Genomic DNA, 27689 nt, shown 5'->3' with positions numbered 1-27689 from the left:
ATTGTTTACAATGGAGAAATCCTAAAATCCTTCCCTCTAAAGTCAGGAACAAGACAAGGATGCCCACTGTCTCCCCTTCTATTTAACACTGTCTAAGAAATACTTGCTTGAGGACTGAGGCAAGAACCAGATATAAAAGGCATTCAAATTGGAAAGGAAGAAGTCAAAATATCATTATTTGCAGATGACATGATCCTATACATAGAAAACCCTGAGAGGTCTACAACAAAGCTTCTAGAACTCATAAATGAGTTTAGTAAAGTTGCAGGTTATAAGATCAATGCGCAAAAATCAGTAGCATTTCTGTACACCAATAATGAGCAAGATCAGGAGGAAATCAAGAAACAAATACCATTTACAATAGTAAATAAAAAAATCAAGTATTTAGGAATAAATTTAACTAAAGATGAAAAAACTTATACACTGAGAACTATACAAGACTGTTCAAGGAAATCAAAGAAGACCTAAATAAATGGAAGAATATTCCCTGTTCATGGATAGGAAGACTAAATATTATTAAGATATCTATCCTACCAAAACTGATCTACACATTCAATGCAATCCCAATAAAAATCAACACACCCTTCTTTAAGGAACTAGAAAAACTAACTATGAAATATATTTGGAAAGGAAATAGGACCCGAATAGCCAAAGACATATTGAAAAAGAAAAAGGAAATTGGAGGAATCACACTACCAGACTTCAAAACATACTACAAAGCTATGGTAGTGAAAACAACATGGTATTGGCATAAGGAGAGACACACAGACCAATGGAATCGAATTGAAAGCCATATAATATTCGATAAATCCACCAAACCCTCTCAACTGGGAGAGAATGGCCTATTCAACAAATCGTGCCTGGAGAAGTGGATATCCATATGTAGAAGAATGAAAGAGGATTACCATCTCACACCTTATACAAAGATCAAATCAAGATAGATCAAAGACTTAAGTGTAAGGGTCAAGACCATAAAGACCTTGGAAAGCAGTGTAGGGAAACATCTACAAGACCTTGTAATAGGAAATGGCTTCATGAATATCACACCAAAAGCACGAGCAGCAGGGAAATGGACTTGGCCCAGTGGTTAGGGCGTCCGTCTACCACATGGGAGGTCCGCAGATCAAACCTCAGGCCTCCTTGACCTGTGTGGAGCTGGCCCATGCGCAGCAATGATGTGCGCAAGGAGTGCCATGCCATGCAGGGGTGTCCCCTGCGTAGGGGAGCCCCACACACAAGGAGTGTGCCTGTAAGGAGAGCTGCCCAGGGGAGCCGCCCAGCGTGAAAGAAAGAGCAGCCTGCCCAGGAATGGCACCGCCCACACTTCCCGTGCCGCTGACGACCACAGAAGCAGACAAAGAGACAAGACGCAGCAAATAGACACAGAGAACAGACAACTAGGGGAGGGAGGGGGAATTAATTAAATAAATAAATCTTTAAAAGAAAAAAAAAAGCATGAGCAGCAGAAGAACAAATAGTTACATGGGACTTACTCAAAATTAAAGCCTTCTGCACCTCAAAGGAGTTTGTCAAGAAAGTAAAAAGGGAACCCACACAATGGGAGAAAATATTTGGCAACCATATATCTGATAAGAGACTTATAACTTGCATATATAAAGAACTCCTATATCTTGAAAATAAAAATATAAACAACCCATTTAAAAAATGGGAAAAAGATTTAAACAGACACTTCTCCAAAGAAGAAATACAAATGGTTAAAAAGCACATGAAAAAATGCTCCAAATCATTAGCCAGCAGGGAAATGCAAATCAAAACTACAATGAGATACCTTCTTACTCCCATAAGATTGGCAGCTATGAAAAAAACAGAAGAATACAAATGCTGGAGAGGATGTGAAGAAAGGGGAACACTCATCCACTGCTGGTGGGAATGCAGAAGGATCCAACCATTCTGGAGGACAGTTTGGTGGTTTCTCAAAAAACTAGCCATAGATTTGCCATATGACCCAGCAATTCCACTGCTGGGTATATAACCAGCAGAACTGAAAACAAGGACACAAAATGATATATGCACACGAATGTTCATAGCAGCATTGTTCACTATCGCCAAAAGTTGGAATCAACCCAAATGCCCATCAACAGATGAGTGGATCAATAAAATGTTGTATATACATACAATGGAATACTCCTCGGCTATAAGAACAAATACACTACAAACACACGTGATAATATGGATGAATCTTGAGAACCTTATGCTAAGTGAAGCAACCCAGGCATTGAAGGACAAATACTATATGACCTCAATGATATGAAATAAGCAAGCAGCCTCAGAGAGCTAGAGACTGGAAGATAGTTTTACAAGAATTCGGGGGGAGGAGGAAGGATGTGAGCTGATGTCTGTAGGGGTAGAATCTATGATGAGCTGGCGGCAAGTATGAGCACAAAGAAGAGATAAAATGGGGGCAAGGGGTTGCCTTTGGGTGGGGCTTTGTGGGTTTGAGGGGGGCTGGGGATGGGCAGATGGGTAATATTGCCCAAAAAATTCGGGAGAGGGAGGGGCAACATACGAACATAGGAGATTGTCAGGTATTGTTTGAGAGTAAAATGCTGAGAAAACCGTATCAAAATATAATTAGGAGGGTTACCTGTTTAGGATGCTCGGAGGGGATGGTCTGACGCGGGACGGACTCCTGGGGAGTGTCTGAGTGCTCATTTTGCCAGGGTGGGTTGTACCATTGGGTAGAGATCCAAGTAGTGAGAGTAGGGGTGGACCCACATCCTGGGGAGGACTAATGCCATCAAATAGAGGGAACTGTATCTCTCGAGAGAAAGGGTGGCTCCCAGGGCTTTAGGGCAGTTGAGCAAGTCAGGCCCTGAACACTGTTGCAAGTATCTCTGGACATGGCTCCTCGGGAAATGGAGATTGGCTGTTGCTGTGGGCCCCAAGGGGAGGGGGAAATGGATGTTGAATGGTTGGAACCAAGGTAAATGTGGGGGCAAGAGAGGAGTTTCGCGGGAGTACACAAGGATGGATATAAAACATGTAATATTACACCAAAAACATATAGGGGTTAACAGACTAATAATGTAAACCATAATGTAAAACATAGGATAACTAAAAAATTTAGAAAACTGTACAGCCTAAAGTATGGACCACAATGTAAGCATAGATGTCACCTTATTTGAAAGCTATTGTCTCGGAGTCTGTACACCAGTTTCAGTAAATATGATATGAATAAGTTAAAAGTTTATCGCTGTGGAAGGGAAAAGGTTTTATGGTTGATGTGTGGGAGTACTGTATATTGTATATATGAATTACTGTGATCTAGGGCTCTTGCAAAGAGAAGCTCAATAATTAGGAAAAAAGAAAAGAAAAAGTTAGGATGTAGAATTTTTCCAAATCAATATGTATTCTATATCCAACCTTTAAACTCATTGCTATATTCCATTTTACTAGTAAGGGAACCTGATATTATATGGGCTTCTCTTTTCAGGAAGTTTTGGATCACAGAGTGGTTTAACAATGGCAGCGGAGGAATACTGGTATGGGATGTTATTGACAGGCAATATATGGTTGACAGGGAGTTATACAGGGCATGTGTCCAGGGTGCATGGAAATGTTTGGATATACTCATAGTGGAAACAATTAAAAACAACAGCTGGGGGGGTACTGGGTTACTGGCCAGGGGGGGCTCTGTCGTGGTCCCTAGGAGAGCAGTGGCTGTCCCCCAGGTGCAACGGTAAGGACCAGGAAGAAATGAGGGTCCAACAGTGAGCTCCTCATACTAATGACTATGCTTGTGAGCCTATACACCTGAAATAAGAACAAGGCCTAGAGCAGCACTGTGCCTAGGAGTTCCCTCCTGACAGCCTCCGTGTTACTCAAATGTGGCCAGTCTCAATGCCAAACTCAACATGTAAATGCAATGCCTTCCCCCCAGCGTGGGACATGACACCCAGGGATGAGCCTCCATGGCACCGAGGGATCACTACCAAGTACCAGCTGATGATGTAACTAGAAAATGACCTTAAATTAAAGGTTCAACGCGGACCAGCAGAATATCCCTGTCTACATATAATAACAGGAGTTAAAAATGCTATTTGATCTAAAGTAAGGGGGAAATGGAAAAGAGAAATGAGCTCATATGGCTATGAGTTTCTAAAAAAGAGTCTGGAGGTTGTCAGAAGGATTGCCCTTATGCACAAATGAGCAGTCTCAGAGACAGATAAAGTAGATACAACCCCAGACATTGGTCCTTTTGAGGGCTAAAGAGACCCACAGGTTCTATGGTCATGGCAGATGGGGTTCACTGCCATGCCAGTTGGCCCTTCTTTGGAGCTGGTGTTTCTGCGTGATGGAGCTGGACTCATATGGGTTCTCTTTTCACAAGCCTTTCATGCTACTTTACTGGAATTGTAGTTGGTGCTGGGTCTTAAGATATATCTAGGGGATTTGAATCTCTGGACTGACAATATGATAGCCAGGCCCTGAGCCTCAACAGACTTCAGCTCCTACAATCTGATTTAGTGGACTTACCCCACTCAGCTAACATGGAGTTGAAGAATGTCAACCACCACACCATGGAGGCTGGAGTGCCTACAACTGAAAGCAGGAGGACTGCATCCAATATCCATGTGGAATCTAAACCCCCTCTTGACATAGATGTGGAATGGACATAACCAGGCCAAGGTCCAGAGGAAGGAGTAATACAGTAAGGATCAGAGTGGACTTAATGATATTCTATTCATGAACTATTGTGGTTAATAATTGAGAAAATGTGGCATTGATGTGGAAAAAGTGGCCATGGTGGCTGCTGGGTGTGGGGAATGGGAGGAAGAGAAGAGATGTGGAGGCATTCTTGGGACTTGGAGTTGACCTGGGTGGTGCCCCAGGGACAAATGCCGAATGTTGTATGTCCTCCAATGGCCCACTGGATGGAACATGGGAAAGTGTGGGCTATGGTGTGGAACATGGGACATGGGGTGCGGCAATGCCCAGAGATGTACTCACCAGACGCAATGGATGTGACATGATGATGGGGGAGAGTGTTACTGTGGGGGGAGTGGGGTGGGAGTGGTGGGGGCAAATGGGGACCTCATATTTTTTTAATGTAATATCTTTTTAAAAAATGAATAAATTGAGTAGAATTTGCAAAAAAAAAGTGAAATCTCAACACACACAAAAGCAAATAAATAAAATCCTAGATTTTTTTCAATTTAACCCTAAAGTAGAGGCAGTGGAAAATCAACTAAATAAACTCATCAAAATAAAAAGAGGACCGGACAGCAACAAAAAATTACAAACCATACCAAGAAACAGGTAGACACGGATTAGGCCAATGAACAAACTAAAAACCAGGAAGAGAAGCAGAATACTGAACAATTAATCAGAGCTGTCCAAAGAAATATCATGGATCAACATAGTGAAGTGAAGGAAGAGATTAAGGATACGGAGAAGACACTGGGAGAGCATACTGAAGAAATTGTAAACATACATAAAAAGATAACAGATATGATGGTGATGCATGGCACAATCAAAGAAATAAAAAATACACTGGAACCACATAAAAGCAGATTTGAACAGGCAGAGGAAAAAATTAGTGATGTGAAGACAGTACAGCTGAATCCAAACAGATAGTAGAAGAGATAGATAAAAAGATAGAAAAATCCAGCACAGACTTAGGGATTTGAACAACAACAAAAAATGTACAAACATACTCATTATAGATGTCCCAGAGGGAGAAGAGAGGGGAAGGGGACAGAAGGGGTGTTGGAGGAAATAATGGCTGAAAACTTCCCAATCTTATTGAAGGAAATAGATGTACAAGGCCAGGAAGCACAGCACACACCAAAAAGCATAAATCCAAACAGGCCTACTACAAGACATATACTTATCAAACTCGCCAACATGCAAGACAAAGAAAAAATACTGAAGGCAGCAAGAGAAAAGAGAACATCACATACAAGAGAAGCTCAATAAGATTAAGTGCTGATTTCTCATCTGAAACCAAGGAGGCAAGAAGGCAATGATATAGCATAGTCAAGGTTCTAAAAGAAAGCATCTTTCAGCCAAGAATTCTCTATCAAGCAAAGCTGGCACTCAAAAATAATGGAGAGTTCCAAAATATTCACAAATAAACAGAAACTAAGAGAGTATACCAATAAGAAACCTACCCTTCAAGAAAAACTAAAAGGAGTTCTGCAGGTTGAAAGGAAGGAATAGGAGAGAGAGAGACAGAGAGAGACAGAGACAGAGAGACAGATAGAGAGAGACAGAGGGACAGAGAGTTGGAGGAGAGTGTAAGAACAACTAAAAAGACAAAAAGAGAAATAAAAACAGAATATGACATACACAAACCCAAAGAAAATATGGATAATGTAAGTAATTCCTTAAGAGTAATAGCACTGAATGTTAATGGATTAAAGTCACAAATAAAGAGACACAGATTGGCAGAATGCATAAGGAAATATGACCATCTATATGCTGTCTAGAAGACATTAACTTTAAGCCCAGAGATTCAAGGACTGAAAGAGAATGGCAGGATAACAAGCTTATAAGCAAACAATAAACATAAAAGGGTGGGAGTGCCTATACTAATATTGGACGAAATAGATTTTAAATGCAAAACTATTGTAAGAGACAAAGATAGACAATAAATATTATTGAAAAGTATAATCTTTCAGGAAGACAGAACAATCATAAACATTTATGCACTTAACCAAGGTACCTCAAAATACATGAGGCAAACACTGAAAATTTAAGTGGTGAAATAGATGCCTCTAGATTTATAGTGGGGAACTTTAATACACCACTATCACCATTAGACAGAACATCTCAACAGAGAATCAATAAAGAAATAGAGATTTTGAATAATACATTTGAGGGTCTGGACCTAATAGATAGATACAGAACACTACACTGAAATACAGCAGGATAAACATTCTTCTTGAGTGCACATGGATCATACTCCAAGACAGACAACATGCTAGGCCACAGAAACATTCATAATGAATTCAAAAGGATTGAAATTATAAAAAGTAATTTCTATGACCACAATATAATGAAGCTGGAGATCAGTAAGGGCCAGAGACTCCAGATTAGGCACACAGATATGGAAGTTAAACAACACACTCTTAGGCAAACAGTGGGTCAAGAAGGAAATTTCAAAAGAAATCAGTAACTACCTTGAAACAAATTAAAATGAAAATACAACATAACAAAACCTATGGGATGCAGCAAAAACTGAACTGAAAGGGAAATTCACAGCCATAATTGCATATATCAAAAAAGAAAAAAGAGCTAAGTCAAAGACCTAAAAACACATCTGGAGGAATTAGTAAAAACAACAAATTAACCACAAAAGAAATATAAAGAAGGAAATAACAAAAACTAGAGTAGAACTAAATGAAGTAGAAAATAAAAAAGCACCAGAAAATGTAAACAAAACCAAAAGCTGGTTCTTTAGGAAGATCATTAAACTTTACAAAACCTTAGCTAGACTAACAAAGAAAAAAAGAAAAGAAAAGATGAAAATACACAAAATAAGAAGTGAGGAAGGGGATATCATTACTGACCCACAGAAATAAATAGTATCATAAGAGGATACTATGAAAAATTATATGCCAACAAGAAGGACAATTTAGAGGAAATGGACAAATTCCTAGAAGCACACAAGCAGGCTTCAATGACAAAAGAAGACATTGATAAACTCAACAGACCAATCACAAGTAAAGAAACAGAATCAGCCATTAAAAACCTCCCAACTAAGAAGAGTCCACGATCAGATGGCTTAGCAGGTGAAAACTACCAAACATACAAGAGAGAATGAACACCAATCTTGCCTAAACTCTTCCAAAAAATTGAAGTAGAAGGAACATTGCCTAAATCATTCCATGATGCCAACATTATCCTAATACCAAAGCGAAACAAAGATGCCAAAGGACCAATCTCTCTAATGAACTTATATGCTAAACTCCTCAACAAAATACTTGCTAATCATATTGAACAACACAATAAATGAATTATACACCATGACCAAGTGGGTTACATCCAAAGTATGCAAGGATGGGTCAACATGAGAAAATCAATCCATGTAATACACCACGTAAAAAGATAATAGAAAAAAAATCACATTACGATCTCTATAGATGCAGATAAAGCATTCTCATAGTACAGGACACTTTCCTGATAAAAACACTGCAAAAGATAGGAAAAGAAGGAAACTTTCAGAACATGATAATGGGTATATATGAAAAACCCACAGCTAACATGATATACAATGGTAAAATCCTACAAGCATTCCTTCTAAGAACAGGAAAAAGACAAGGGTGCCCACTAGCAATGCTTCTATTTAACACTGTGTTAGAAGTATTTGCTGAAACACTGAAGAATGAACAAGATATAAAATGCATCCAAATTGGAAAGGAAGAAGTCAAAATTTCACTAGTTGCATATGACATGATCCTATACATAGAGAGCCCTGAGAAATCTAAAACAAAACTCCTAGAACTTATAAATGAGTTCAGGAAGGTCACAGGTTATGATATCAATGTGCAAGAATCAGTAGCATTTCTGTACACCAGTAATGAGCAATCTCAGGAAGAAATCAAGAAAAAACAACATTTACAATAATAAATTTAATAAAAAATCAAATAGGAAGAAATTTAACTAAAGATGTAAATGACATACACTTAAAACTACACAACAGTTTAACTAAACTGTTTTTTAAAAAATTAAGAAGACTTAAATCAATGGAAGAATATTCCCTGGTCATGGTTAGGAAGCTGAAATATCATTAAGATGTGTATCCTACCCAAACTAACCTACAGATTTAATACAATTCTAATAAAAATCAACATAGCATTTTTACTGCATTAGAAAAACTATGAATTTATTTGCAAGGACAGAATGCCCCAAATAGCCAAAGACATATTGAAAAAGAAAAATGAAACTGGAGGAATCACACTATCTGAAATTAAAACATACTACAAATCTATTATGGTCAAAATTGCATGGTATTGGCATAAGGATAGATATACAGACAAACTGAAATGAATTGTGAATTTTCAAAAAGATCCTCGCATATACAGACGTCTGATATCCGACAAGGCCACCAAGCCCACTCAAATGGGAGAGAATGGCCCCTTCAACAAATGATGCTTGGAGAAATGGATATCCATGTTGACAAGAATGAGAGAGGATCACTATTTCACAACTTATAAAAATATCACATCTAGATAGACCAAAGGTTTACATACAAGACCCAAGATCATAAAAAATCTTAGAATATAGGAATGTAGGAAAGCATCTACAGGATCTTGTAATACGAAATGGCTTCATGAACTTCACACCGAAAACACAAGCAGCAAAAGAAAAAAAAAATAAATGGAACCTCCTCAAAACTGAAAACCTTTTGCACCTCAAAGAAGTTTGTTAAGAAAGTAAAAAGACAGCCTAACCAATGGGAGAAAATATTTGGTAACCATATATCTGATAGGAGTATAATATCCAGCATATTTAAAGAAATCCAGTATCTCAAAAATAAAAAGACAAAAAGCCCATTTAAAAAATGGGCAAGTGATTTGAACAAACATTTCTCCAAAAAGGAAGTACAAATGGCTAAAAAGCACATGGAAAGATGCTCAAAAACACTAGCTATTAGGGAAATGCAAACCAAAACTACAAAGAGATACCATCTTACACACATTGGACTGGTGGGTATTAAAAAAAGAGAGGACTACAAATGTTGGAGAGGATGTGGAGGAAAGGGAACCCTTAACCACTGCTGATGGGAATGTAGAATTGTATAGTCGTTGTGGAGGACAGTTTGATAGTTCCTCAAAAAACTAACCATAGATACAGAAATGTTTTTCATGATCTCACAATGATGAATAGAAACCATGTTAAATTTCACCAAAAATTTATAAGTATATGGCCTAAAATTTAAACCATAATGTAAACTACTGACCACAGTTAGTAGCTATGTTTCAATATTTGTACATCAGTTGTAACAAATGTACCACCCACATGTAAAAGGATCATTAATAGGGAAGTGGGAAAAAGGAAAGGATGTTGGATATATGGGAGTTCCCTGTATTCTGTACATGACTTAAAACTATTTTGAAGACATAAAAAGAAAATGAGACACTGAGGGAGAAATGGTAGAAATTGTCACTCTACATACAAGACAACCGTGATTACAGCAATGAAAGGCAGAACACCAATAAAAGTTCAATATTTTTTATTTTAGTAACAACTTTTTATTTCATTTTAGTTTTTCTAAATGATTATGTATTTTATTTCTTATGTTTAACCTATCATAACTATCTCAATTTCCTACTAATTGAATTTCACAATATATTTGGCTTCATTTTTTAAGAAGTTTAGGATCACAGAGGGATTTAACTATGGTAGGGAAGGAGCACTGGTGTGGGGTGTCATTGATGGGAGATGTATGGGAGTTTGGGCATGCATATACGGTATCTGATATGTTCAGATATTCATTGAGTATTGCCACAGTGGGTAGGATTTCACACAACCACTGAGGGTGTGCTGGGTTCCCATCTAAGGGAGCTCTGCCACATTCTCTAGTGGAAGAGCAAAAATTCCCGAAGTGCAAGGGCCATGACCAGTGAAGAAGGATGGTCAATTGATGGGCCCTTGATACTGATGACTATGTTTATGGGCCTTTTGCACTTGAAATTTCAACTTGGTCTAATGTTGCAGGGTGCCTAAGAGTTACCTTCTAAGAGCCTCCATGTTGCTCAAATGTGGCCACTCTCTAAATCAAACTCAGCATATAAATGCATTACCTTTCCCCCAGCATGGGACAAGAATCCCAGGGATGAGCCTCCCTGGCACCAAGGGATTACTTCCAAGCAACAGCTGGTGATGCAACAGGAAAAAGACCTTGAATAAAAGGGAGAAATGGTAAAGACAAATGAGTTTTTATGGTTAAGAAACTTTAAAATGTGTCAGGAGGTCATCAGAGGGGTGGCGCTTATGCATATTTCAGCAGGATTTCATAGACTGCCAAAGTAGATACTACCCCAAGTAGTGGAGCTCCTGAGGGCTTCAGATTCAGAGACACCATGTCCTACAGTTATGGCAGATGATTCTGGTGTTCAGTGTCTTGCCAGTGGGCCATACTTTGAAGTTTCTGCTCCTGAGTGTGACAGAGTTGGACTCAGATGTGACTTCTCTACATAAGCCTCTTCTGTTCCTTTTATTGAACCTATAGTTCACACTGGAATTGGTAGGTCTATGTACAAGAGCCCTGAGTCTCTCGGAAGACCATGTACCAGCTGGGACCTGAGTGTCAGCAGAGTTGCCACACCTATTCTCCAGTTCATTGGACTCACTCAGGGCAACAAACAAGGAGGTGAGGATGGATAACCACTAAACCAAGGAACCAAGAGAGTCTATAACTGCAAACAAGAGAGTACCATCCATCAGCCATATAGGACCAAAGACCACTCTCAATTAGAGGTGGAGTGGGCATTACCATCCCAGAATCCTCATGACTGTGGAATAATATATAGACTAGAGTGAAATTACTGGTATTCTACTATAGACTTATTATGATACTAGCAATGGAAGAAATTATATCATTGATGTAGAGAAAGTGGTGACTGAAATTGTTGAAGGCAGGGAGAGGGAAAAAGAAGTGCAATATGGGGGCAGTTTTGGGACTTGGAGTTGTCCTGAATAACATTGCAGGGACAGATACAAGACATTAGATAACCTGCCATAATCTACCAAATGACTGGGAGAGAGTGTAAACTACAATGCAAACTAAAATCCATGCTATGTAGCAGTGCTCCAAAATGTGTTTATCAATTGTAATGAATGCACCACACTAATGAAAGAAGTTATTGATGTGGTAAAAGTGGGGGGTGTGGTGAGTGGGGCATAGGGGAATCCCCTATATTTTTTTATTAAAATTATTTTATTTTATTTTTTATTAACATTTATCTCTATTTCTTTCATTTTTAATTGTGATTTTTAAGATACATACATCACAAAAAATGTTACATTAAAAAATATAAGAGGTTCCCAAATACCCCATACCACACACACCCACACTCCTTCCACATCAAAAACCTCTTTCATCATTGTAGCATATTCATTGCATTTGATGAATACATTTTGGATCACTGTTGCACTGCATGGATTATATTTTACATTGTAGTTTACACTCTCCCACAGTCCATTCAGTAGGTTGTGGCAGGATATATAATGTCCAGCATCTCTCCCTGCAATATCATTTAGGACAACACCAAGTCCCAAAAATGCCACCACATCACATCTCTTCTTCCCTCTACCTGCCTTCAGAAACTACCATGGCCACTGTCTCCATATCAATGATACAATTTCTTCCATTACTAGTGACAATAGTTCTATAGTAGAATACCAGTAAGCCCCCTCTAATCCATATTTTAGTCCCCCATCCTGTGGACCCTGGGATGGTGATATCAACTTCACCTCCAAATTGAGAGAGAGCTTAACCATAATGTAATTAAAATTTAGAAAAGTGTACAGTCTAAAATATAAACCATAATGTAAACCAAAATGGAACCATGTTTGATAGCTATGTTTCAATATCTGTGTATCAGCTGTAGCAAATATAAGATGAACATGTAAAAAGATCATTGCTGGGGAGGGGGAAAAAGGTTTTGATGTTGGATATATGGGAGTCCCCTATATTGTATATGTGACTTTACTGTGATCTAAAACTTTTTTGAAGACAAAATTAAAAATTAAAAAAAGGATTTAGACACTGAGGAAGGAATGAAAGAAATTGCCTTGCCATTGTACATACAGGGCAACATCCATTACAGTGATGAGAAGCAAATCATCAAAAACAAAGTTTAGGATATTTTTCATTTTTTAATTCACCAATTTATTCTTTTAATTTTTTTTTTCTGAATTAGTATGCATTCTATTTCTAATCTTTGGACCTATCATTACTATTTCATTTTCCTACTAATTGAATTTGTCAATATATTTGGCTTCATTTTCTAAGAAGTTTTGGAACACAGAGGGGTTCAACTATGACAGAGGAGGAACACTGCTGTGGGGTGTTATTGGTGGGGGACACATGGTTGAGAGGGAGTTCTCCAGGGCATGTATAGAGGATATTTTAAAATGTTCTGATATTCATTGGTATTGTCATCTAGTTAGAATTACAAACAACAACTGAGTGAATGCTGAGTTGCCAGCTAGGGGAGCGCTGTCATATTCCCCAATGGAACAGCAACAACCCCCAAGTGCAAGGACAAAGATCAGTGAGGAAGAATGGTCCTAAGATGATCCCTTGATACTGAAGATTATGCTTATGAGCCTGTGTGCCTGAAATTTCAACTAGGCCTAGAGTGGCATGGTGACTAAGAGTTACCTCCTGAGAGCCTCCATGGTGCTCGAATGTGGCCACTCTCTAAGCCAAACTCAGCATGCAAATGCATTTGCATTACCTTCCCCTCAAGCAATGGACATGACTCCCAGGGATGAGCCTCCCTGGTACCGAGGGATTACTACCAATCACCAGCTGGTGATGAAACTAGAAAAAGACCCTGAACAAAAGGGGGAAATGTTAAAAAACAAATGAGTTTATATGGCTAAAAGACTTCAGAATGAGTTAGGAGGTCATCAGAGTGTCTTGACTATGCATTTCTCAGCAGGATCCCAGATACAACTAAAGTAGATACAACCCCAGGTACCAGTGCTCCTAAGGGCTATGGTGATATACTGGTTCTACAGTCATGGCAGATTGCTCTAGACTTCAATGCCTTGTCAGTGGGCCCTACTTTGGAATTTGTGCTCCTGAGTGTGATGGTATTGGACTCAGGTTTGCCTTTCTGTCACTTTTACAGAACCTATGGTTGGTGCTGGGGTTGGTGTATACTCAGGAGACTTGAATTTCTGGACTGTCCATATGCCAGCTGGGCCCTGAGCCTCAGTAGAGTTGCAACTCCTACTCTCTGGTTCATTGGACTCACCCAGGTCAGCTAACAGTAAGGTGAAGATGGTCAACCACCACACCAGGGAACTGAGGGTGCCTGCAACTGCAAGCAGGAGAATTGTATCCATCAACCCCTATATTTTTAAGGTGCATTTTATGTGATCTATGTATCTTTTAAAAAATAAATAAAAAATATATTTGCAAAATAAATTAATAAAAGCCATACGAACAAAAAAGTATGCTATCACCAGTACATGAAACTAAGACTGGCAACTGAAGAGCTACCAAGAGTGGGAGGAAGGATCAAATGGTACATGCATTATGCCATCCATTGACTCAAAGCTGGATCTTTGTTATCTCCACAGAACAAAAGTCCCAAACAGCCAATGCAAGAACTGGTACTGAACTGGGGAGCTGGTCCAATAAAATCTGATCCAGCCAGATCTAGCATGAGTGAGTTCAATGCAGAGAATAGTTATGGATTTCCCATTTGAGGTATGCTTGCAGCAAGCTGAACTTTCAAACCCTATATGAAAAACCAACATCATGCAAGAAGAGTAGACAAATTCAACAAATGAGAGATTGCAGTTCCAAATAAACATGGCAGCTTGAAAAGGTCATTAAAATAATTATGCTTAATATCCTCAGCAAATAAAAAGCAATCAGATAAATGAAATTCAAGAATAAGAGTTTATAAAATAAAAAGCATGTGAATCAGTAATGGTGGATATTAAAAATCAGAAATCCTATAAATCAAGACTATAATCTCTAAATTAGAAGCTAAAAAAAAAACAGGATAAAACTTAGACCAAATATTGTCAAGCGAAAAAATTAGTGAATGTTAAGATTTGTCTGAGGCACTAACTCAGAATGAAACCATAAGAAATAAAGAAATTGAAAATAGGAAATAAAAATTAAGGTTCCTGGAGAATACACAGAGATGCTTCAAACAAATCCTAGTACAGTTTCCAGAGATAGAAAACAGTGAGTATATAGAAGAGTGATAATGGACAAGAATAATATGTATACATGTATATATATATATAAATTTTATAATATGTAATTTTATATAATTCATGAATATATGCATCTGTATAATTAGTAGTACAAAGCTCACACCAAATACCAAGAAAATAAATTTAAAAGGCCACACCCAAATATGGTGCTGTAAAATAGAGACCATAAAGGTTAAAGAGAACATCCTAAAAAAAAAAATATTTTAGATGAAAGTAGATGTGATTCAAGAGGCTGATGCAATGGGCTGGCACAGTGAGCTGACACAACAGGATGACACAATGAAAGACAAACAGAGGAAAGCATAATGAGAGACACAACAAAGCAGGGAGAGGTGGTAGTTCTAGTGATGAGGTGCCTTCCTCCCACATGGGAAGTCCCAGATTTGGTTCCTGGTGCCAGAAGGATAAGGCTGAGGAGGAGGAGGAGGAGGAGGAGGAGAAGGAGGAGGAAGTGGAGAAGGAGGGAGGAGAAGGGAGAAGGGAGAAGGGAGAAGGAGGAGGAGGAGGAGAAGGAGAAGAGCACACACGACAGAGCAAATACAAACCACAAAAAGTGTGGAGAAATAAATAATAAAATAAATCTTTTTTTAAAAATCAACATTACAAAAAAAGTTAGAAATCAAATGATCTACAAGATAATGATTAGTAGTTAAACAATAATTGTTCCTTAGCTTCCTGTTGATTCCTTAGCAATAAAGGATATTAAAAAAAAGAATAACAATCCCAAAAAGTTGAAGAGAATAGGTATCACTGAAATTTTATACTAATTTGAACTGTCATTTAATAATGGTCAAAAGAAAAACACTGGCATACATACTAACTAGAAAAGTTGATCACAAACTACATCTTCTCTAATATAAAAATTATATTTAAAAAAAAAGTTTTACTCCACAGACTATGAAAAGAGGGAATGATTATAAGAAATAACGATAAGTATATTTAGAAGAAATTATAAAGTACAAGATTTTGTTTTAAATCTTAAGAGTCTTTCCCAGTTAAAGACAGTGGATTCAATATAGTCTTTTCTTCTGCTTCCTCTTGAAATCTCACTAAAATAGCAGTAAAGTGAAATTTTAAAATCATTAAATAACAAGTTAATAGAGAAAGAGGGATCAAACAAAAACAAAACAGTTTTGGAAAACATCCCTGTGGTAGTTTGAAGATATATATACCTTAGAAAACATGTTCCTAAATCTAATCCATTCTTTTGGCTATAAACCCACTGAAAACAATTTTTTTAATTTGTTGAAGAAAAAAAAATTAAAAATAAATATATGAAAACAAAAGACAAGAAATAAAAAGATAAACCCATTGTAAGGAGGGCCTCTTCGTAAGGCAATTTTAGTGAAAGTGTAACCTACCTCATTTAGGATGGGACTTAATCCTATTTACTGGAGTTCAATCTGGAGCAGATTGAATACAAAGAGAAAAGAGAGAAAGACATGGAGGCAAGAAGTTGAAGGCAACAAAACACAAAAGAGAAGGGACACACCAGCAAATGCCATTATGTGCCTTGTCATGCCATAGAAGAGAACAGAATCTCCTCTATGTGCCTTGCTCTGTCATAGAGGAGTCCAGGATCAACAGTAGCCTATTTTCAGGAAGAAAGCATTACTTGATGATGCCTTGATTTGACCCTAAGCTTAGGAAACTAAAACAATCCCCAGCCCCACTTGTCACCAAGAATGCAAGAAATTAGGTCTTTATCCTCTATAAAAGATACTAAAATATCTATTCTGTTGAATTTTCTCAAACCATGACAAAAAACCTGAAGACATTGGCATCATGGTTCTCCAGCAAAACAACTTAGGCAGATAATACAACTTCTCACTCAGCACTTCTGATAAATTTCTAAGTGTTCCACTCAAATAGGAGAAAACAAATAAAGAATTAAAGACCCACACAGAAGCTTCCAACATGAAAGAGAAACAATGAAATAAATTTTTAAAAAAGAAATCTGGAAAGAAAAGACTCTGCAGGGAGAAAAAAAGTATTAAGAAGTTGTATCATTAATAACATCAGAGAGATCAGAAATTTTAAATCCATGAAAAAAGAATAAGTTGCTATACAAAAAGGAATGTTCATAGAATATTTTTTAATCATCAGAAATTAAATTATGACAGAAGAAATGAGAAACTCGATAGAAGGGTGGGTAGATAGTTAAGAGTATCTCCCAAAATATAGAGCATTTACATAAAGAGATGGAAAAGAGACAATGTAAGGAAACTGTAAAACCAATTCTGGATGATAAACATCAAAATAGTAGGAGTTGGGGTTAGAGAGAGAATCAGAGATAGAGATAGAGATGATAGAGAGAGATAGAGATAGAGATAGATAGAGATGAGGAGGAGGAGGAGGAAAGAAAATCGCAGAGTAATTCATCAATGTAATAATTTTAAAAATTTCCTTGAATGGAACGGCTAACTGACTACTCAGCACAATGAATAAAAATGGAACCTCCCACTTTGAGAATACTAGGATTGAAAAGAATATCCTATGGGTTTCAAGAGAAAGTCAAGCACAGAGGTTCAGGAATCAGAATGAAATCAGACTTTCTAACAGCAATTCTGTAAGCAAAAGGGAGTGAAGCAATGCTTTCAAACATCTGAAAGTAACCAATGTTCAACCTAAAATTCTATACCTGAAACATCAACAAAGCATGAGGCAGAGTAAATAAATTTTGAGAGAGTAGGATCTCAAAAATACCCTACCCATTTGCACTTTCACAAAAGAAAACCAACAACTGAGAATTTCTTTCATGAAAATGAGAGAATAAACGAATAAAGGAAAGTATACAGGAAACCTTGAAATGGGATACAACTCAAGAGAAACAGGAGGGAAATACAAAGATGGTAATGAAGGGAGATTACAGGATGACATTTGTGAAAAAAAAAAAATAGGGCGAAAATCCAGTCCAGGTGGTAATAGGGCAGAAGACTCAAGGATCCATGTCAAAAAGATGAAACTGGTAAAGCACCTGTTTTCATTTGCCAAAAGTTGCTAGGAGCAACTCAGAAATGGGTTAGCTTTTACAAAGGCAATTTATTAACTTAGAAACTTAGAACTCTGAGGCTGTAAAAAGGTCCAAATCAAGGCTTCATTAGAGAGTGCTTTTCTCGCCAAGGACTGGCTGCTGGCGACCCTAGACTTTTGCTATGTGGCAAGGCACAGTGGCGTTTCTGCCAGTCTCTGCCTTCTCCTCCAGGCTCACTTTCTCTACAAACTCAGCTGTGGGGAACAGGCAAATGCAGGGCATAATGGTGATGTCCACTTATCTCTCCCTTTTCTCCAGGCCTCGTTGCTAATTCTACTTTGGACTGCTCCATCTATCGCTTGTTTCTCTCCTGGGCTCATCAACTTCTGGAGGCTTCACTCTGTCTTTGAAGCTTTTCTTCCATGTCTGTTGCTCTTTATTACTCTGTTTATACAGGACTCAAGTAAGAGGATTAAGGTCTACCCTGAGTCATGACCTATGGAAATTAACTAATTAAAAGGAAAGTTCCCCAAACTGAATCTAATAAAAAGAGCCCATCTACAATAGGTTGTACACCCACAAGAATGGATGAGCTTTAAAAACATGATCTTCTTCAGACCACCCAGCTTCAAACTATCACAATACCTTATCTGTCTTAATGTACTGAGAAGAAATAGAGAAAACTGGTAGAGAGTATAAACTTGAATCAGTAGTACATACATAGAAGATAAACACATTTTTCTTTTGGATTTTTGTTGGATTTTTTCCCATCAGTTTTTTCTATGTTTTTTTTTTATTAAGGTTAGTAGATCACAGGAACTTTACATTAAAAAAAAAACATTAAAAAAAACAAAAAATATAATAGGACCTGTGGGTCTCTGTAGCCTTCAGAAGAACCAATACCTGAGATTGTATCTACTTTATCTGTCTCTGGGACTCTGCTGCAGTGTGCATAAGGGCGACCCCTCTGATAACCTCCTGGCTCTTTTTGGAGACTCATAGTCATATAAATTCACTTGTCCTTTCCATTTGCCCCTTTTATTCAGGTCAAAAAGCATTTTTAACTCCTGTTATTATATGTAGACTGAGATATTCTGCTGGTATGAGTTGATCCTTTTATTCAAGGTCATTTTCTAGTTACATCATCAGCTGGTAATTGGTAGTAATCCCTCAGTGCCAGGGAGGCTCATTCCCGGGACTCATGACCATGTGATAGCCAGGTCCTGAGCCTCAACAGACTTGCAACTCCTACAGTCTGGTTTATTGGACTTAACCCACTCAGCTAACATGGAGGTGAAGAAGGTCAACCGCCACACCGGGGAGCCAAGAGTGCCTACAACTGAAAGCAGGAGAACTGCATCCAGCATCCATGTGGAATCTAAACCCCCTCAGTACAGATATGGAGTGGACCCTACCATTCCAGGGTCCACAGGATGGAGGAATACAGTATGGATTAGAGTGGACTTACTGATATTCTATTCATGAACTATTGTGATTAGTAATCGAAGAAAATGTGGCATTGGTGTGGAGAAAGTGGCCATGGTGGCTGCTGGGGGTAGGGAGTGGGAGGAAGAGATGCGATGTGGGGGCATTTTCGGTACTTGGAGTTGTCCTGGGTGGTGCTACGGGGACAGTTACTGGGCATTTATGTCCTCCCATGGCCCACTGGCTGGACTGTGGGAGAGTGTGAGCTATGGTGTGGACCATTGATCATGAGTTGCAGCGATGCTCAGAGATGTATTCACCAAGTGCAATGAATGTCTCATGATGATGGAGGAGGTTGTTGCTATGGGGGGAGGACTGGAGGGAGGGGGGTGGAGGTATATGGGGACCTCATATTTTTTTAATGTAACATTAAAAAAATAAATAAGTAAAGTGAAGGCAAAACAATAACAACAACAGAAAAACATAATAGGTTCCCATATAACTCACTCCCCACCCCTCCACCTCGTCACTTTTGTAAATTGTATTTTTTGAAGATATATACATCATACAAAAAAATGTTACATTATAAACACATTTTTAAAGATAATTATTCCAAGGGAATAAACATGAAAATTTGTGCAGCACAAAAGGATTAATATACATGGTAGTTAGAATAATGATCTTCCAAAAATGTCCATGTCTTAATTCCCAGAAATCTTCAGTATATCATATTACATGGCACAGTGATAATAAGGTTGAAAATGGTCAGTTTATAATCAGGTAACCATAAAAAAATAAGATTATCATGGATTATACGAATGGGCCCAGTGTAATCACAAGAGACCTTAAAAGTGGAAGAGGTTAGAAAAGCAGGATAAGGGTCAGTGACTGAGTGGTGCAATGTGAAAAAGACCTGACTGGCCATTGCTGACTTTGAAAATGGAGCAAGAGAGCTGTGAATCAAAACTCTACCAGCCCTCCTAACAATTTGATTTTAGCTGAATGAGACTCATTTCAGACTTCTGACCTCCAGAATTATAAGACAACAGAATTGCATTGTTTTTATGCCATCAAGTTTGTAGTAATTTGCTACAGTTGTTAGAGGAAACTAATACAATATATTATTTGACCCAGCTGTAAATGTCATTAATATAATCATAAAAAACAGAATAATTTAATTATGAATCAATATTATGCAGCAATTATACAAGGAGAATGAAAGTGTGTAAGTATGGGGTTTAAAAAGAGCCTTAATCTTTATCTTACAGAGTGGGAATTTAATAAATAATAGCTAAACATTTAAAATTAAGAAGAATCAAAATAAACACAATATAAGTTATGGAGGGGTAAGATGAAAATACCAAAAGAATAATCTGAAAGTGTTAAAAATAGTTACTCCTTGGAAGGTGGAAAGGAAACTATGGTTTTTCTTAAAAAGTCTTGGAGAAATATCTGACTTTAAACCTGGTGTCCATTCACTTTTGTTTTCTCTTTATTTTTTTAAGTGTTACATTTTTTAAAAATGAGGTCCCCATATACCTCCCAACCCCCTCACCCCACTCCTCCCACATCAACAATCTCTTTCATCATCATGGGACATTCATTGCATTTGGTGAATACATTTTGGAGCACTGCTGCTCCACATGGATAATGGTTTACATTGTAGTTTACACTCGCCCCCAGTTCACCCAGTGGGCCATGGCAGGACATACAATGTCCAGCAACTGTCCCTGCAGTACCACCCAGGACAAGTCCAAATACTGAAAATGCCCCCACATCATATCTCTTCTTCCTTCTCCTTACCCTCAGCAGCTACCATGGCCACTTTCTCCACATCAATGCTACAATTTCTTCCATTACTAATCCCAATAGTTCCATAGTAGAATATCAGTAAGGCAACTCTAATCAATACCCTATTCCTCCATCCTGTGGATGGACGCTGGGATGGATAAAATCAAAACATTTATATTTTTAATCATAAGAAAATATGATGAAAAACTTTAGGTAATTACATATAAACAGAAAAAAATGGATAATGGTCTATGAAAAGTATAAAATGAAAAGCAAACTGGATGAGATAAAAAATTGAAATAGTAGATTAAACATAAAATCTCCCACCACACACTCAGTAAAGGGGATATGGAGTCACACCAGGACAAAAATTCAATAATATTAAACTATAAAGAAATAGTTAATTCTTAAACCTAATTATAATTAATGCATAAGAGTTACCTCCTGAAAACCTCCTTGTTACTCAAATGTGGCCTCTAAGACAAACTCTGCAATTCAACTCACTACTGTCCTGACATGGGACATGACTGTCAGGAATACATCTCCCTGGCACCAAGGGATTATTAAAAGTGTTAATCAGCAGTGCATTTGGAAAAAGACCTTAACCAAAATTGGGAAATACTAAATAAAAAAGAGTTTTATGGCTAAGAGATTTCAAAGTGAGTCAGGAAGTCATTCCAGAGGTTACACTTACACAGGTCTCAGGCAGTTTTCACAAACTGCCACAGGAAAAAAACTCACAAACAGAGGTGCTCCCGAGAGCTCTGGGGAAGTCCAGACTCACAGCCTCATGAAATCAATATCCCCCCAGTGGGTTCTATCTGGGAAGATATGAAAATCTATTACCCCAATATAACATAGCTATACTCATTTATAATTCCCCTACTCATGATTCTTCTACTTTTATTTGAACCTATGCTTTGGAATGTACCTTTTAAATATATGTCTCTGAGACTTAAATCTGTAGACTATTCCTAGGCCTATTCCTATGGGGACCTCATATTTTTTGAATGTAATATTTTTAAAAAATGAATAAAAAAAGAAAAAAAAAGAATGGGAGAGAAAGGAAAAATTGGGCACCTACTTCAGCTAATGATGAGTTAAAATCATTGGGCTAAAGTATAATCCTGAGAACAGCTAAAGTTTGAGCCTGTCCAAGTCAGAAAGAGGTTGGGAACTGCCATCTTAATGCCACACCTGGCACAAGAGAAAGCAGGGTGGACTGAAAATCCCAGTGCTGTTGGGGACCGGTTTCTTCCATCCAGGTCAAATTGCATTTCTAGCCTAAGATCCAGTGCCACCTCTGACAGGGAGGAGGCTGCAGGGATCTGTGCCAGACTCTCTGAGAAATTGCCAGCCAAGCCGCGGAGGCCAGTGATTGTCTTACTCTGGTGGTGCAAGCCATCCCAAGAACTTTTCTGTGACCAGTATTAAAAGCTCCATTTCCCAAAAACAAGGGAAGAGGAGACAGCTGGCAGCTCATTTCAGCTACTGATTGGTTGGCTTGGATGGCTAAGGAATAACCTGAGGAACAGCTAGGGTGTGAATTTATCCAAGTCAGAAAAAGGCCTGTGGCCATTTTGACTCCACCCCCAACCTGAGGGGAAGCCGGCCTGAACAAATATCACAGTGACAGTAGGAACCGGTTTCATTCACCTGGATCAGCCTGCAGCCTGAGTCTAGGCTTCAGTCCCACCTCTGACAGGGAGGAGACTGGCTAGCTCACCAGTCTATCCAAGTAACTGAGGGTACCTTTGGGGGGCACAAACTGAATAATTAAAAGTCTACTGGGGCAACTACAGTCATCTTGGACCTGCACTGCATAGATTGCTGCCCACACCTTCAGCTCCATCCATGCCCCAATCAGGGAAAAAAGGGCATGAATCTTCATCAGTTTCTCTGGGCAACTACAGTCTAGGCCAGCATGACTGATTATTCCACACAGCTGTGACTCTGTCCCTATCCCTGGCAAAGGAGAGAGTTGGGAGAAGCTTCATTGGTCCCTGGCACAATGTGGGCAGCTTGAGTCTCTACAGCTTATAGCATCAATTCCATCCTTGGCTCCTATTGCACAACCAGCAAGGGAGAAGGAGAAAAACTGCCCCAGAATGAATACTCCTGTAATCCAGATGTCAAGACACCAAACAAAAATTACAATCCACACCAAGAAACAGGAAACTATGGCCCAGTTAAAGGAACAAGATAAGCCTCCAGATGACATAAAGGACTCCAGACAACTAATCATAGACATTCAAACAAATCTCTTTAATAAATTAAATGAGATGGCTAGAGAGATAAAGGATATTAAGAAGACACTGGATGAGCACAAAGCAGAATTTGAAAGCATACATATACAAATAGCAGATCTTATGGAATGAAAAGAGCAATAAGTTAAATTTTTAAAAATCATTGGGATCATATAATAGCAGATTTCAGGAGGCAGAAGAAAGGATTCATAAGCTTGAAGAAATGGCCTCTGAAAGTGAACATACAAAAGAACAGATGAAGAAAAGAATGGAAAAAATTGAACAAGGTCTCACAGAACTAAATGACAGTAAAAGACATGCAAACATACATATAATGGGTGTCCCAGAAGGAGAAGAGAAGGGAAAAGGGGCAGAAGGAATCTTTAAAGAAATAATGATAGAAAATTTCCCAACCCTATTTAAGGACATAAATACCTATGTCCAAGAAGCAAAACATAATCCCATCTGAAAAAATCTGAATAGACCAACCCCAAAACACATACTCATCAGAATGTCAAACGCCAAAGACAGAGAATTCTGAGAAAAGCAAGAGAAAAGCAGTGCATAACATATAAGAGATACCCAATAAGATTAAGAAATGATTTCGCACAAGAAACCATGGAGGCAAGAAGGTAGTGGTCTGATATATTTAAGATACTACAAGAGAAAAACTTCCAGCCAAGAATTTTATATCCAGCAATATGTCTTTCAAAAATGTGGGCAAGATTAGAATATTCACAGATAAACAGAAACTGAGATAATTTCGAAGCAAGAGACCAGATTTTCAGAAAATACTAAAGGGTGTGCTAGAGCCTGAGAAGAGAAAGGCCTGGAAGAGAGTCTAGAAATGAAGATTATATCAATAAAATTAACTAAAAGTATCAAAAGAGTGGTGAAAATAAATATGGCAGATGAAACTCAAGTAGCCAGGAATAAACTTAAACAAAAATGTAAAGCACTTGTATTCAGAAAACTGCAACCCAATGTTAAAAGAAATTTAAAATGTTCTAAATAACTGGAAGAATATTCCATGCTCATGGATTGGAAGACTAAATATCATTAAGATGTCAGTTCTACTCAAATTGATAAACTGATTCAATGCAACCCTGATAAAAATTCCACCAGCATTTTTAAAAAATCAAAAACACAATTATCAAAAATTTTTGGAAGGGTAAGGGGTCCTGAATAGCCATAAACATCATGAAAGGAAAACAAACCCTCATCTCTGGACTTTAAGACATACTTCCAAGCTATACTGGTAAAAACAGCATGATACTGGCATAAAGACAGATACATAGACCAATGGAAACAAACTGATGGCTCAGAAACAGACCCTCACATGTACTGTCAAGTGATTTTTGACTAGCCTGTCACACCCACACAGCTCAGGTAGATCAGTCCATTAAGAAAAATGGTGCTGAAAGAACTGGATATCTACAGCCAAAAGAAGGAAAGAGAAACTTTATCTCACACCATATCCAAAAATAACTCAAAATGCATAAAAAAAACATAATATATATGGTTGACAGGGAGTTATACAGGGCATATGCCCAGGGTATATAGTAATGTCTAGATATACTCATAGTGGAAACAATTAAAAACAACAGCTGGGGGGGTACTGGGTCCCTGGCCAGGGAGTCACTGTCGTGGACCCTGGGGGAGCAGCGGCAGTCCCCCAGGTGCAACAGCAAGAACCAGGGAGGAAGGAGGGCCCAACAGTGGGCTCTTGATACTAATGGCTATGCTTTTGAGCCTATACACCTGCAATAAGAACAAGGCCTAGAGTAGCACTGTGCCTGGGAGTTTCCTCCTGACAGCCTTCATGTTACTCAAATGTGGCCACTCTCACAGCCAAACACAGCATGTAGATGCAGTGCATTCCCCCCAGCGTGGGACATGACACCCGGGGATGAGCCTCGCTGGCACCGAGGGATCACTACCACATACCAGCTGAAGATGCAACTAGAAAATGACCTTGAATTAAAGGTTCAATACGGATCAGCAGAATATCCCTGTCTACATATAATAACATGACTTCAAAATGCTGTTTGACCTAATGGAAGGGGGAAATGAAAAGGAGAAATGAGATTATAAGGCTATGAGTCTCTAAAAAAGAGTCTGGAGGTTGTCAGAAGGAATGCCCTTATGCACACCTGAGCAGAGTCTAAGAGACAGATAAAGTAGATACAACCCCAGGTATTGGTTCTTTGGAGGGATAAAGAGACCCATGGGTTCTATGGTCATGGCAGATGGGGTTCACTGCCATGGCAGATGGCCCTTCTTTGGAGCTGGTGTTTCTGTGTGATGGAACTGGACTCAGAGGGGATCTCTTCCCACAAGACTTGCATGCTACTTTATTGGAATTGTAGTTGGTTCTGGGGTTTAAGATATATTTAGGGGATTTGAATCTCTGGACTAATAATATGACACCCAGGCCCAGAGCCTCAACAGACTTCAGCTCCTACACTTTGATTTATTGGACTTACCCCACTCAGCTAACATGGAGTTGAAGAAGGTCAACCACCACACCATGGAGCCTAGAGTGTCTACAACTGAAAGCAGGAGGAGTGCATCCAGTATCCATGTGGAATCTAAGCCCCCACTTGACATAGATGTGCAATGGACACAACCAATCCAATGTCCACAGAGAAAATGTGGAATGGGTGTGGGAAGGGTAGCCATGGTGGCTGCAGGGTTTGGGGAATGGGAGGAAGAGATGAGATGTGGAGGCGTTTTCAGGACGTGGAGTTGTCCTGGGTGGTGCTTCACGGACAATTACGGGACACTGTAGATCCCCCCAGGGCCCACTGGATGGAACGTGGGAGAGTGTGGGCTATGATGTGGACCATTGACTACGGGGTGCAGTGATGATCAGAGATGTACTTACTGGGTGCAATGGATGTGTCACGATGATGGGAGAGAGTATTGCTGTGGGGGGATTGGGGGATGGGGGCGGTGGGGTTGATTGGGACCTCATATTTTTTTAATGTAATTTTTAAAAATCAATAAATAATTTTAATTTTAAAAAAAAGCAAGAATCATAAAAATTCTGGGAGAAATTTTAGGAAAATATTTTCAAGACCTGGTGGTAGGTGGTGGAATCTTAATGCAGATAAGAGAAAGACTGAGATGGACTACGCATGTTTAATGTATGTAGAAGTTTTAATTAACTTTACTGAAAAATTGTGGAAATGTATAGAATGGATGGTAAAAATAGTAATAGCTAGTTTATGAATAGGGATGTGGCTAAAAATGGTAGTCTATAATGTAAATGCCAATTGACAGAATGCTAGGGAATAATCTAGGGACTGAAAAGCACATTAAATGAAGTGGTGAGTGAGAATTGTGGTTGATGGTACAGATGCAAGAGTGTCATTTGTGAGCTAGAGAACATGTATATCACTACTGCAGGGTGTTGGGAATGCATGGGAAAAATACACTGGAAGGACCTATGGACTGTGGTTAGCAGTAATAATATAATATTCTTGCATCTATGCCAAAGATGTACTGTGTTGATAATGGGGCAGTACGGAAAATGTGAGCCAGATGTATACTATGGACATGGTAACAATCAGATGATATCTTATCTGTAACAAATGTTCCACCACAGAGTGGTGTGTTGATAGAAGGTGGTTGCTTGGAAATTCTGCATATGTGCATGATTGTTTTATAAGTTTACCACTTCTGTCATAATATATTTTAAAAATAATAATAAGGCATGTTGGGAGAAAAACACACCAAATGTAAGATAAGGACTATAATTAATATTAAGATTTTGACAATATTCTTTCATAATTTGTATAAAACATCTCACAATGCAAGGTGTTGGTGGAGGGTTGGTGTATAGGACCCCTTAATGATGTTATGCATGTTCAATTTCTAGGTTCATAACTTTCACTATACAGATAATTGCTCATGTATGTTCATATACAAATGACATAAAAATAATAATAGGGAGAGTTGGGAGAAAATACCTTGGTTAGTAGTAATATTTTAACAATGCCTTTAATCATTAGTTAAAAAGTTTTAGCAACTTTGTAAGGTGTTGGTGGTAGGGTGAGCTATGAGAGTCCTGTATGATGTTATATATACTTGTTATGTAAGTTCACAACTATTTCTATAAACTTATTGTTTATTTACATTTGTTTGTGGGTGATACATTTCAATAAATGAATTTTTAAAAAAGAACCAAACAGAATTACTGGAGTTGAAAACACAATAATTGAAATGAAAAATTCTAAGGAGGGTTTCAACAGCAGATTGGAGCTGGAAGAAGAAAGAATCAATGACGTCAAAGAAAAAAACATTTGAAATGA

General features: G+C 38.3%; 1 protein-coding gene across 5 annotated transcripts in view; it reads right to left on the bottom strand.

Annotated features, from left to right (window-relative positions):
• The window catches only part of GABRA3 (gamma-aminobutyric acid type A receptor subunit alpha3), a 401316-nt gene that overhangs the window by 338957 nt on the left and 34670 nt on the right, over positions 1-27689 (bottom strand). The window contains exon 2 of one of the 5 annotated variants that reach the window (XM_058290917.1): positions 10773-10869. The exons of the other annotated variants lie outside the window; for them this stretch is intronic. The gene's annotated coding sequence lies outside the window, so the exon portion shown is untranslated. The remainder of the gene's footprint in view (positions 1-10772; positions 10870-27689) is intronic. 5 annotated transcript variants of the gene reach the window in all.

The sequence above is a fragment of the Dasypus novemcinctus genome, chromosome X (assembly GCF_030445035.2).
Source record: "Dasypus novemcinctus isolate mDasNov1 chromosome X, mDasNov1.1.hap2, whole genome shotgun sequence".
Classification (NCBI taxonomy): Eukaryota; Metazoa; Chordata; class Mammalia; order Cingulata; family Dasypodidae; genus Dasypus; species Dasypus novemcinctus.
The sequence above is the reverse complement of the archived record's forward strand: the minus strand, read 5'-3'. Positions and strand labels throughout refer to the sequence as shown.